Below are 12697 nucleotides of genomic sequence, written 5' to 3'. Positions count from 1 at the left end.
CCTCCGTGAGCGCTCCTAAACTGATAGCCTAGTTCTTCCCAACTGCATAGGCTCAGGAGTATCCAACTCACCCGTCCGTAGATTCACGAGAGAGTTCTGGTGGCTTCGACTCCTCTCGGAAGAGCAGGTACCAGGATTCCCCGAATATTGCTCCGGAGGAGGTAAGCGGGGTTCTCTGGGAGCCGGGATAGGCTGTACAATCTCACCACAGATAGGGGAAACATTCCTGGGTGATTGGGGTTTTTCCAGAGGTGGCAGGAAGCCTCTGAGCTAACTCCCTGATTTGCTCCATAATAGCCTTTAACCCATGGTTGTGGCATACCGTTAAGGACCTGAGCCCTTCCAAAAGGCCCTGAACCAACTCCTCATGTCTCCTAATTGTGGCTCCCTGCAGGGAGACTGCGTGGCGGAGCTGGTCCAAATCTGCTGGGTCTGTCATGGCCAGTTCGTACTATCATGACACAAGGCGAGACCCAGATGCAGACACTGGAGGCAGATGGTTGGAGTCTTACAATGTTTATTAATCCAAAGGGGTAGGCAAGAGAATGGCAAAAAGGTCAAAACCAGATCGGAGTCCAGGAGGTACAGAGTGGCAGACAGGCTCTGGGTCAAGGCAGGCAGAATGGTCAGGCAGGCGGGTACAAAGTCCAGAAACAGGCAAGGGTCAAAAAGGAGGATGCAAAAAGCAGGAGAACAGGAAAACCGCTGGTTGACTTGGAAACATATAAGACAAACTGGCACAGAGAGACAGGAAGCACAGTGATAAATACACTGGGGAAAATCAGCGACTCCTGGAGGGGGTGGAGATAATAACGAGGACAGGTGAAACAGATCAGGGTGTGACAGCTTTTTCTTTGCAACTCTGCCTAGAAGGCCAGTATCCCGGTGACGCCTCTTCACTGTTGATGTTGAGACTGGTGTTTTGCAGGTACTATTTAATGAAGCTGCCAGTTGAGGACTTGTGAGGTGTCTGTTTCTCAAACTAGACACTCTAATGCACTTGTCCTCTTGCTCAGTTGTGCATCGGGGCCTCCCACTCCTCTTTCTATTCTGGTTAGAGCCAGTTTGCGCTGTTCTGTGAAGGGAGTAGTACACAGCGTTGTACAAGATCTTCAGTTTCTAGAAAGGGAGGGAGCGAGAATGTATGGTAAGAGTAGAAAGGGAGGAAGAGAGAGAATGAGGGAAGAGTAGAGAGGGAGAGCGATAATGAGGTTAAGAGTAAAGAGAGAGAGAATGAGGGTAAGAGTAAAGAGAGAGAGAGAGAGAGAGAGAATGAGGGTAAGAGTAGAGAGAGAGAGAATGAGGGTAAGAGTAAAGAGAGAGAGAGAGAGAGAGAGAGAATGAGGGTAAGAGTAGAGAGAGAGAGAATGAGGGTAAGAGTGGAGAGGGAGAGAGAGAATGAGGTTAAGAGTAAAGAGAGAGAGAGAGAGAGAATGAGGGTAAGAGTAAAGAGAGAGAGAATGCGGGTAAGAGTAAAGAGGGAGAGAGAGAATGAGGGTAAGAGTAGAGAGGGAGAGAGATAATGAGGTTAAGAGTAAAGAGAGAGAGAATGAGGGTAAGAGTAAAGAGAGAGAGAGAGAGAGAGAGAATGAGGGTAAGAGTAGAGAGAGAGAGAATGAGGGTAAGAGTAAAGAGAGAGAGAGAGAGAGAATGAGGGTAAGAGTGGAGAGGGAGAGAGAGAATGAGGTTAAGAGTAAAGAGAGAGAGAGAGAGAGAATGAGGGTAAGAGTAAAGAGAGAGAGAATGCGGGTAAGAGTAAAGAGAGAGAATGAGGGTAAGAGTAGAGAGGGAGAGAGAGAATGAGGGTAAGAGGAGAGAGAGAGAATGAGGGTAAGAGTAGAGAGGGAGAGAGAGAATGAGGGCAAGAGTAAAGAGAGAGAGAATGCGGGTAAGAGTAGAGAGAGAGAGAGAATGAGAGTAAGAGTAGAGAGAGATAGAGAGAGAGATGAGGGTAAGAGTAAAGAGAGAGTGAGATAATGAGGGTAGGAGTAGAGAGGGAGAGAGAGAATGTGGGGTAAGAGTAGAGGGAGAGAGAGAGAGAATGTAGGGTAGGGGTAGAGAGGGAGAGAGAGAATGAGGGTAAGAGTAGAGGGAGAGAGAGAATGTGGGGTAAGAGTAGAGAGAGAGAATGAGGGTAAGAGTAGGGAGAGAGAGAGAATGAGGGTAAGAGTAAAGAGAGAGAGAGAATGAGGGTAAGAGTAAGAGAGAGAGAGAGAATGAGGGTAAGAGTAAAGAGAGCGAGAGAGAATGAGGGTAAGAGTAAAGAGAGCGAGAGAGAATGAGGGTAAGAGTAGAGAGAGAATGAGGGTAAGAGGAGAGAGAGAATGAGGGTAAGAGGAGAGAGAGAGAATGTGGGTAAGAGTAGAGAGAGAGAGAATGAGAGTAAGAGTAGAGAGAGAGTGAGAGAGAGATGAGGGTAAGAGTAAAGAGAGAGAGAGAGAATCAGGGTAAGAGTAAAGAGAGAGAGAGAGAGAATGAGGGTAAGAGTAAAGAGAGAGAGAGAGAATGAGGGTAAGAGTAGAGAGAGAGAGAGAATGAGGGTAAGAGTAAAGAGAGAGAGAGAGAATCAGGGTAAGTGTAAAGAGAGAGAGAGAGAATGAGGGTAAGAGTAGAGAGAGAGAGAGATGAGGGTAAGAGGAGAGAGGGAGAGAGAGATGAGGGTAAGAGTAAAGAGAGAGAGAGAGAATGAGGGTAAGAGTAAGAGAGAGAGAGATGAGGGTAAGAGAAGAGGGAGAGAGAGAGAAAATAATACTGAATTATAGAAGAGAGCTGGGATCTCTTAACACACACACAGAGACCTTGAGACTTACTCACGTGACATGAGTTATGTGTGCTCTCCGCCCACTGCCATGTGTGCTGTCTATTAGAGCTGTCTGGTGTGGGCCAGCCTGTTTAATATATCTCCTCAAAGACCTTTACACACATCACACATAATGCATGCCCACATTGACATTTACATGAATCACATTCATCACACTCAAACATTCCACATTTACGAGGTGAAAACCAACCCCAAATATTACACATACCAGTACGTGATATAAATTCTAGAAACATGACATAGATTACATTGCACCCAGACTCATACGATCATATTTCCATTAGCATGGCCAGGCAAAACAGACAGCTTATCAGACATAAACAGCCTCTTTCCCCAATAACACAACAACTTCCCCTCTTTCTCTCGCTGTCCTCCTTCCTCTCTCTCTCTCTCTCTCACCTTCCCCTCTGACCCTACTACAAGTTCTCCTTCCCCTCCCATCTTCCTCTCTCCCTCCCAAGGGCTGTTTTCGTCCAAATGGTGATGTGAGGTTAAATCCAGAGGAGGCTGGTGGGAGGGGCTTTGGTGTGACGGGCTCATTGTAATGGCTGTAATGGAATCGATGGAACGGTATCAAACACATCAAACATATGGAAACCACACGTTTGACTCGGTTCCACTTATTCCTTTCCAGCCATTACAACAAGCCCGTCCTCCTATAGCTCCCCCACCAGCCTCCTCTGGATACATCAGAGCCTAACGACAAACCTCCCTCCTCCCACCACCAGCACCACATGTGACACACACTCACTCACTGTGTCCTCAGGACACATACAGTAAGCGAGAACAGGGAGATAAGATGGAGAGAGAGACTAAAGGATGGTGATAGAGAGAAGGAGAGAGAGTAAGTGATAGTGATAGAGAGAAGAAGAGAGAGTAAGGGATAGTGATAGAGAGAAGGAGAGAGAGTAAGGGGTAGTGATAGAGAGAAGGAGAGAGAGTAAGGGATAGTGATAGAGAGAAGGAGAGAGAGTAAGGGATAGTGATAGAGAGAAGGAGAGAGAGTAAGGGGTAGTGATAGAGAGAAGGAGAGAGAGTAAGGGATAGTGATAGAGAGAAGGAGAGAGAGTAAGGGATAGTGATAGAGAGAAGGAGAGAGAGTAAGGGGTAGTGATAGAGAGAAGGAGAGAGAGTAAGGGATAGTGATAGAGAGAAGGAGAGAGAGTAAGGGATAGTGATAGAGAGAAGGAGAGAGAGTAAGGGATAGTGATAGAGAGAAGGAGAGAGAGTAAGGGATAGTGATAGAGAGAAGGAGAGAGAGTAAGGGATAGTGATGGAGAGAAAGAGAGAGAGTAAGGGATAGTGATAGAGAGAAGGAGAGAGAGTAAGGGGTAGTGATAGAGAGAAGGAGAGAGAGTAAGGGATAGTGATGGAGAGAAAGAGAGAGAGTAAGGGATAGTGATAGAGAGAAGGAGAGAGAGTAAGGGGTAGTGATAGAGAGAAGGAGAGAGAGTAAGGGATAGTGATAGAGAGAAGGAGAGCGAGTAAGGAATAGTGATGGAGAGAAAGAGAGAGAGTAAGGGATAGTGATGGAGAGAAAGAGAGAGAGTAAGGGATAGTGATAGAGAGAAGGAGAGAGAGTAAGGGGTAGTGATAGAGAGAAGGAGAGAGAGTAAGGGATAGTGATAGAGAGAAGGAGAGAGAGTAAGGGATAGTGATAGAGAGAAGGAGAGAGAGTAAGGAATAGTGATAGAGAGAAGGAGAGAGAGTAAGGGATAGTGATAGAGAGAAGGAGAGAGAGTAAGGGGTAGTGATAGAGAGAAGGAGAGAGAGTAAGGGATAGTGATAGAGAGAAGGAGAGAGAGTAAGGAATAGTGATGGAGAGAAAGAGAGAGAGTAAGGGATAGTGATAGAGAGAAGGAGAGAGAGTAAGGAATAGTGATGGAGAGAAAGAGAGAGAGTAAGGGATAGTGATGGAGAGAAAGAGAGAGAGTAAGGGGTAGTGATAGAGAGAAGGAGAGAGAGTAAGGGATAGTGATAGAGAGAAGGAGAGCAAGTAAGGAATAGTGATGGAGAGAAAGAGAGAGAGTAAGGGATAGTGATGGAGAGAAAGAGAGAGAGTAAGGGATAGTGATAGAGAGAAGGAGAGAGAGTAAGGGGTAGTGATAGAGAGAAGGAGAGAGAGTAAGGGATAGTGATAGAGAGAAGGAGAGAGAGTAAGGGATAGTGATAGAGAGAAGGAGAGAGAGTAAGGAATAGTGATAGAGAGAAGGAGAGAGAGTAAGGGATAGTGATAGAGAGAAGGAGAGAGAGTAAGGGGTAGTGATAGAGAGAAGGAGAGAGAGTAAGGGATAGTGATAGAGAGAAGGAGAGAGAGTAAGGAATAGTGATGGAGAGGAAGAGAGAGAGTAAGGGATAGTGATAGAGAGAAGGAGAGAGAGTAAGGGATAGTGATAGAGAGAAGGAGAGAGAGTAAGGGATAGTGATAGAGAGAAGGAGAGAGAGTAAGGAATAGTGATGGAGAGAAAGAGAGAGAGTAAGGGATAGTGATAGAGAGAAGGAGAGAGAGTAAGGGATAGTGATAGAGAGAAGGAGAGAGAGTAAGGGATAGTGATAGAGAGAAAGAGAGAGAGTAAGGGATAGTGATGGAGAGAAAGAGAGAGAGTAAGGGATAGTGATAGAGAGAAGGAGAGAGAGTAAGGGATAGTGATAGAGAGAAGGAGAGAGAGTAAGGGATAGTGATAGAGAGAAGGAGAGAGAGTAAGGGATAGTGATAGAGAGAAGGAGAGAGAGTAAGGGATAGTGATAGAGAGAAGGAGAGAGAGTAAGGGATAGTGATAGAGAGAAGGAGAGAGAGTAAGGGATAGTGATAGAGAGAAGGAGAGAGAGTAAGGGATAGTGATAGAAAGAAGGAGAGAGAGTAAGGGATAGTGATAGAGAGAAGGAGAGAGAGTAAGGGATAGTGATAGAGAGAAGGAGAGAGAGTAAGGGATAGTGATGGAGAGAAGGAGAGAGAGTAAGGGATAGTGATAGAGAGAAGGAGAGAGAGTAAGGAATAGTGATGGAGAGAAAGAGAGAGAGTAAGGGATAGTGATGAAGAGAAGGAAAGAGAGTAAGGGATAGTGATAGAGAGAAGGAGAGAGAGTAAGGGATAGTGATAGAGAGAAGGAGAGAGAGTAAGGGATAGTGATAGAGAGAAGGAGAGAGAGTAAGGGATAGTGATGGAGAGAAAGAGAGAGAGTAAGGAATAGTGATGGAGAGAAAGAGAGAGAGTAAGGGATAGTGATAGAGAGAAGGAGAGAGAGTAAGGGATAGTGATAGAGAGAAGGAGAGAGAGTAAGGGATAGTGATGGAGAGAAAGAGAGAGAGTAAGGGATAGTGATGGAGAGAAAGTGAAGTTAGAAAGAGTGAAACAGAGAGGGAGATAATTTACTATGCAGTCAGAAGACAAGACAGATTTTGAAGCCTTGTGTTCCCATTGTACTGTTAATCTTTGATTTCAACAAGTCATATCTAAAATGAATGAACACATTGTCTTAAAACATGAAAGCAGTCAAGAACATCCCCTTCCATCAGTTGATGGAGAGAGACAGCGAGATACTGAGTGGTTTGGATGAAAGAAATATGCAGCACTCAAATGCAACATCAGCAACATCACAAACAGCACATATAACAGTCAGATTGACAGGAACATGACAGTCAGATTAACAGGAACATGACAGTCAGATTGACAGGAACATGACAGTCAGATTAACAGGAACATGACAGTCAGATTAACAGGAACATAACAGTCAGATTGACAGGAACATAACAGTCAGATTGACAGGAACATGACAGTCAGATTAACAGGAACATGACAGTCAGATTGACAGGAACATAACAGTCAGATTGACAGGAACATAACAGTCAGATTGACAGGAACATGACAGTCAGATTAACAGGAACATGACAGTCAGATTAACAGGAACATGACAGTCAGATTGACAGGAACATAACAGTCAGATTAACAGGAACATGACAGTCAGATTAACAGGAACATGACAGTCAGATTAACAGGAACATGACAGTCAGATTAACAGGAACATGACAGTCAGATTAACAGGAACATGACAGTCAGATTAACAGGAACATGACAGTCAGATTGACAGGAACATAACAGTCAGATTAACAGGAACATGACAGTCAGATTAACAGGAACATGACAGTCAGATTGACAGGAACATAACAGTCAGATTGACAGGAACATAACAGTCAGATTGACAGGAACATGACAGTCAGATTAACAGGAACATGACAGTCAGATTAACAGGAACATGACAGTCAGATTGACAGGAACATAACAGTCAGATTAACAGGAACATGACAGTCAGATTGACAGGAACATAACAGTCAGATTAACAGGAACATGACAGTCAGATTGACAGGAACATGACAGTCAGATTAACAGGAACATAACAGTCAGATTGACAGGAACATGACAGTCAGATTAACAGGAACATAACAGTCAGATTGACAGGAACATGACAGTCAGATTAACAGGAACATGACAGTCAGATTGACAGGAACATGACAGTCAGATTGACAGGAACATGACAGTCAGATTAACAGGAACATAACAGTCAGATTGACAGGAACATAACAGTCAGATTGACAGGAACATGACAGTCAGATTAACAGGAACATGACAGTCAGATTGACAGGAACATGCCAGTCAGATTAACAGGAACATGACAGTCAGATTAACAGGAACATGACAGTCAGATTAACAGGAACATGACAGTCAGATTAACAGGAACAGGACAGTCAGATTAACAGGAACATGACAGTCAGATTGACAGGAACATGACAGTCAGATTAACAGGAACAGGACAGTCAGATTAACAGGAACATGACAGTCAGATTGACAGGAACATGACAGTCAGATTGACAGGAACATGACTGTCAGATTGACAGGAACATGACAGTCAGATTAACAGGAACATGACAGTCAGATTAACAGGAACATGACAGTCAGATTAACAGGAACATGACAGTCAGATTGACAGGAACATGACAGTCAGATTAACAGGAACATGACAGTCAGATTAACAGGAACATGACAGTCAGATTAACAGGAACATGACAGTCAGATTGACAGGAACATGACAGTCAGATTGACAGGAACATGACTGTCAGATTAACAGGAACATGACAGTCAGATTAACAGGAACATGACAGTCAGATTGACAGGAACATGACAGTCAGATTGACAGGAACATGACTGTCAGATTAACAGGAACATGACAGTCAGATTAACAGGAACATGAGTCAGATTGACAGGAACATGACAGTCAGATTGACAGGAACATGACAGTCAGATTAACAGGAACATGACAGTCAGATTAACAGGAACATGACAGTCAGATTGACAGGAACATGACAGTCAGATTAACAGGAACATGACAGTCAGATTAACAGGAACATGACAGTCAGATTGACAGGAACATGACTGTCAGATTAACAGGAACATGACAGTCAGATTAACAGGAACATGAGTCAGATTGACAGGAACATGACAGTCAGATTGACAGGAACATGACAGTCAGATTAACAGGAACATGACAGTCAGATTAACAGGAACATGACAGTCAGATTGACAGGAACATGACAGTCAGATTAACAGGAACATGACAGTCAGATTGACAGGAACATGACAGTCAGATTAACAGGAACATGACAGTCAGATTGACAGGAACATGACAGTCAGATTAACAGGAACATGACAGTCAGATTGACAGGAACATGACAGTCAGATTAACAGGAACATGACAGTCAGATTGACAGGAACATGACAGTCAATGATTAGAAGCATGTTGCACGCTGCTCTAAACAGGAATCACGCTGAAAGACTGTTACAACTGTCGCTCCACACAGGCTCAATAAGACTGACAGGTATGTGGAAGTCATCTGTGTTGGATGTTGCAGAGGCAGTTGCAATGCCACTCAGTGTGTTTTAACCTTCGCTGTGTTAACCATGCAGGTGGAATATCTCATCCCTCTGTGTGTGTGTGTGTGTGTGTGTGTGTGTGTGTGTGTGTGTGTGTGTGTGTGTGTGATGGCCATTTTTGCGTGGGCAAATGCATCACAGGTGAGATTAGTGTCAAGTCTTTGTTCCCTCTGCGGCTGACCTTGCCTCACGAGACAGCAGCCATGTCGTACTGTAGATCACAGCACTGCAACAGCAATGTTTGGGTGCGTGTTCCGCCACCTGCAGGGTTAAACACATGATATATCCTACATTGAGAGAGAGTGAGAGAACAAGATGGAGGTATAAAGGAAAAGAGTCACACGCACTTATCGACAAAGAGACACTGACTGATAGAGAGATAACGGGAGATTAAGAGAGGAGAAAGAGAGGATGAAGGTCTCAGAGGTGTGCCCTGGAGGGAAAAGGAAAGAGACTGACAGTGAGGAAGAGTCAGAAACACTATCTTACAAACAAAGAGAGACAGAGTGATGGACAGACAGAGAGAGAGAGACAAACACTATGGTGAAACACTAAAACAATCAAGATATACACTAAGGAAAAGAAGGAACAGCAGGTCAGAAAACAGCTCATTGAAAAATCCATGGAATCAAATCACACACTAAACAAACAACAACACGAAGAGCTATCTATCAAAAATGGAGATGTATGGATAAACCACTTCTCCAACCTTTTCAGTCATTTAAAACTTATTTGCGCTAGGGGGCAGTATTTTGAGGTTTGGATGACAAACGTGTCCAAAGTAAACTACCTGTTACTCAGGCCCAGAAGCTAGGATATGCATAGAATTGGTAGATTTGGATAGAAAACACTCGGAAGTTTCTAAAACTGTTAAAATAATGTCTGTTAGTATAACAGAGCTGATATGGCAGGTGAAAACCCGAGGAAAATCCATCCAGGAAATGGGATTGTTTTGAGTGGTTTTGAGTGGTTTTATATTGAAAGCCTATTGACTATGTAAGTGATTAGGGCCCAGATTGCAGTTCCTATGGCTTCCACTAGATGTCAACAGTCTTTAGACATGGTTTCAGGCTTGTTTTCTGAAAAATTAAGAAAAATGAGACCTTTTGGTCAGGGGGCTATGGAATCATGCAGTACTGGTTTACAAGCGTGACTGTGTGCGCACTCTTTCCTTTCTATTGAATACGCTATTGTCCGGTTTAAATATTTTGGATTATTTAGATAATTGACAACCTGAGGATTAATTATAAACATTGTTTGACATGTTTCGACGAACTTTACCGCTACTATTAGGACGTATTCGTCTGCATGTTTTGACCTTCTTTGAGCCAGTGGATTACTGAACAAAATGCACCAACAAAACTGAGTTTTTGGGATATGAAGAGGGACGTTATCGGACAAAACAACCATTTATTGTGTAGCTGGGACCCTTGTGATTGCAGCCAGATGAAAATCTTCAAAGGTAAGTGATTTATTTTATCGCTATTTCTGACTTTCGTGACTCCTCTACTTGGTTAGAAAATGTTTTTATGCTTTTGTAAGCGGGGCGCTGTCCTCAGATAATCGCATGGTATGCTTTCTCTGTAAAGCCTTTTTGAAATCTGACAAATTGGTTGGATTAACAAGAAGTTAATCTTGTTTTATAAATTTTTTTACCCCCTTTTTCGTGATATCCAATTGTTAGTAGCTACTATCTTGTCTCATCGCTACAACTCCCATACAGACACGAAGGTCGAAAGTCATGCGTCCTCCGATACACAACCCAACCAAGCCGCACTGCTTCTTAACACAGCGCGCATCCAACCCAGAAGCCAGCAGCACCAATGTGTTGGAGGAAACACTGTGCACTTGGCAACCTTGGTTAGCGTGCACTGCGCCTTGCACGCCACAGGAGTCGCTGGTGCGCGATGAGACAAGGATATCCCTACCGGCCAAACCCTCCCTAACCCGGAAGACGCTAGGCCAATTGTGCATCGCCCCACGGACCTCCCGGTCGAGGCCGGTTGCGACTGAGCCTGGGCACGAACCCAGAGTCTCTGGTGGCACAGCTGGCGCTGCAGTGCAGCACCCTTAACCACTGGAGGCCCAAGAAGTTAATATTTTAACCGATGTATAACACTTGTATTTTCATGAATGTTTAGTATTACTATTTCTGTCATTTGAATTTGGCGCTCTGCACTTTCACCGGATGTTGTCAAGGTGGGTCGCCTCCTTGGCCAAAGAGGATAACAAAATGAGGTGGAAACTGAGTTACACTTCCTAACCTCCTGCCAACTGCATGACCACATTAAAGACACGTATTTCCCACAGATCAAACAGACCCGTAAAGAATTTGAAAACAAATCAAACATGAATAAACTCCCATATGTTAGGTGAAATTCCACAGTGCGCAATCACAGCAGCAAGATTTGTGGCCCGTTGCCATAAGGAAAGGGCAACCAGAGGAGCACAAACACCTTTGTAAATACAACCTATATTTATCCATTTATTTGTTTTCCCTTTCATACTTCAACTACTTGCACATTGTAACACTGTACTTAGCCAATATTATAACATTTGAAATGTGTAATGTTTACTGTTATTTTTTTTATTGTTTATTTAACTTTTGTTTATTATCTATTTCACTTGCTTTGGCAATGTAAGCATATGTTTCCCATGCCAATGAAGCCCTTTGAATTGAATTGAGAGCGAGAGAGAGAGACATCACGTCTAACTCCTACCTTATTCACCCCCTGGTGGTCACCTTGTGACATCACGTTTAACTCCTACCTTATTCACCCCCTGGTGGTCACCTTGTGACATCACATTTAACTCCTACCTTATTCACCCCCTAGTGGTCACCTTGTGACATCACATCTAACCCCAACCTTCCTCCATCTAGCAGTTCACATTACCCTCTACTGTAAATTGGTTGTCTTCACTGTACACAAACACACACACTTAACACACGTTTAACTGCACAAAATAAATGTCCCCTTTCATTATTCACTGAGTGTACAAAACATTAGACAATGTCTTTCCATGACATGAACTGACCAGGTGAATCTTCCATATTTAACTATGATCCCTTACTGATGTCACCTTTTAAATCCACTTCAGTCAGTGTAGATGAAGGGGCGAAGACGGGATAAAGAAGGGTTTTTAAGACTTGAAACAATAAAGACATTGCGCCATTCAGGATTGTGTAGTGTGCCATTCAGAGGGTGAATGACAAGACAAAATATTTAAGTGCCTTTCAATGGGTATGGTAGTAGGTGTCAGGCGGACTGGTTTGAGTTTGTCAAGAACAGCAATGCTAGTGGGTTTATCACAGTCAACAGTTTCCTGTATGTATCAAGAATGGTCCACCACCCAAAGGACATCCAACCAACTTGACACAACTGTGGGAAACATTGGAGTCAACATGGGCCAGCATGTCCCGACAAATTGAGCCTGTTCTGAGGGCAAAAGTGGGTGTAACTCAATATTAGGAAGGTGTTCCTAATGTTTTGTACACTCAGTGTATATGCACACACACACACACACAAACAAACTGAGAGGGGGAGCCAATGGTCTATATATAGCAACAATACCAGGATTGGACAGAGTATAACTGAACTGAAATGTCTGGCCAGTTATTGTATACAGATTTAACTATCTCTCTCCCCTCCTCTAAATCTCTCCCTTCCCCCTTCCAATTCCCCGTCCTCTCTTCCTCCATCTCTCTTTCTCTCTCCTTCCCTCCCTCTCTCCTTCCCTCTCTCCTTCCCTCCCTCTTTCCTTCCCTCTCTCCTTCTCTCCCGCTCTCCTCCCTCTCTCTCTCCCTCCCACTCTCTTTCCTTCCCTCTCTCCTCCTTCCCTCTCTCCTTCCCTCCCTCTTAACCTTCCCTCTCTCCTTCCCTCCCTCTTTCCTTCCCTCTCTCCCTCCCTCCCTCTCTCCTTCCCTCTCTCTCTCCCTCCCTCCCTCTTTC

Source organism: Oncorhynchus mykiss, chromosome 3 (genome assembly GCF_013265735.2).
Source record: "Oncorhynchus mykiss isolate Arlee chromosome 3, USDA_OmykA_1.1, whole genome shotgun sequence".
NCBI classification, from domain to species: domain Eukaryota; kingdom Metazoa; phylum Chordata; class Actinopteri; order Salmoniformes; family Salmonidae; genus Oncorhynchus; species Oncorhynchus mykiss.
Note: the sequence above shows the minus strand (reverse complement) of the source record.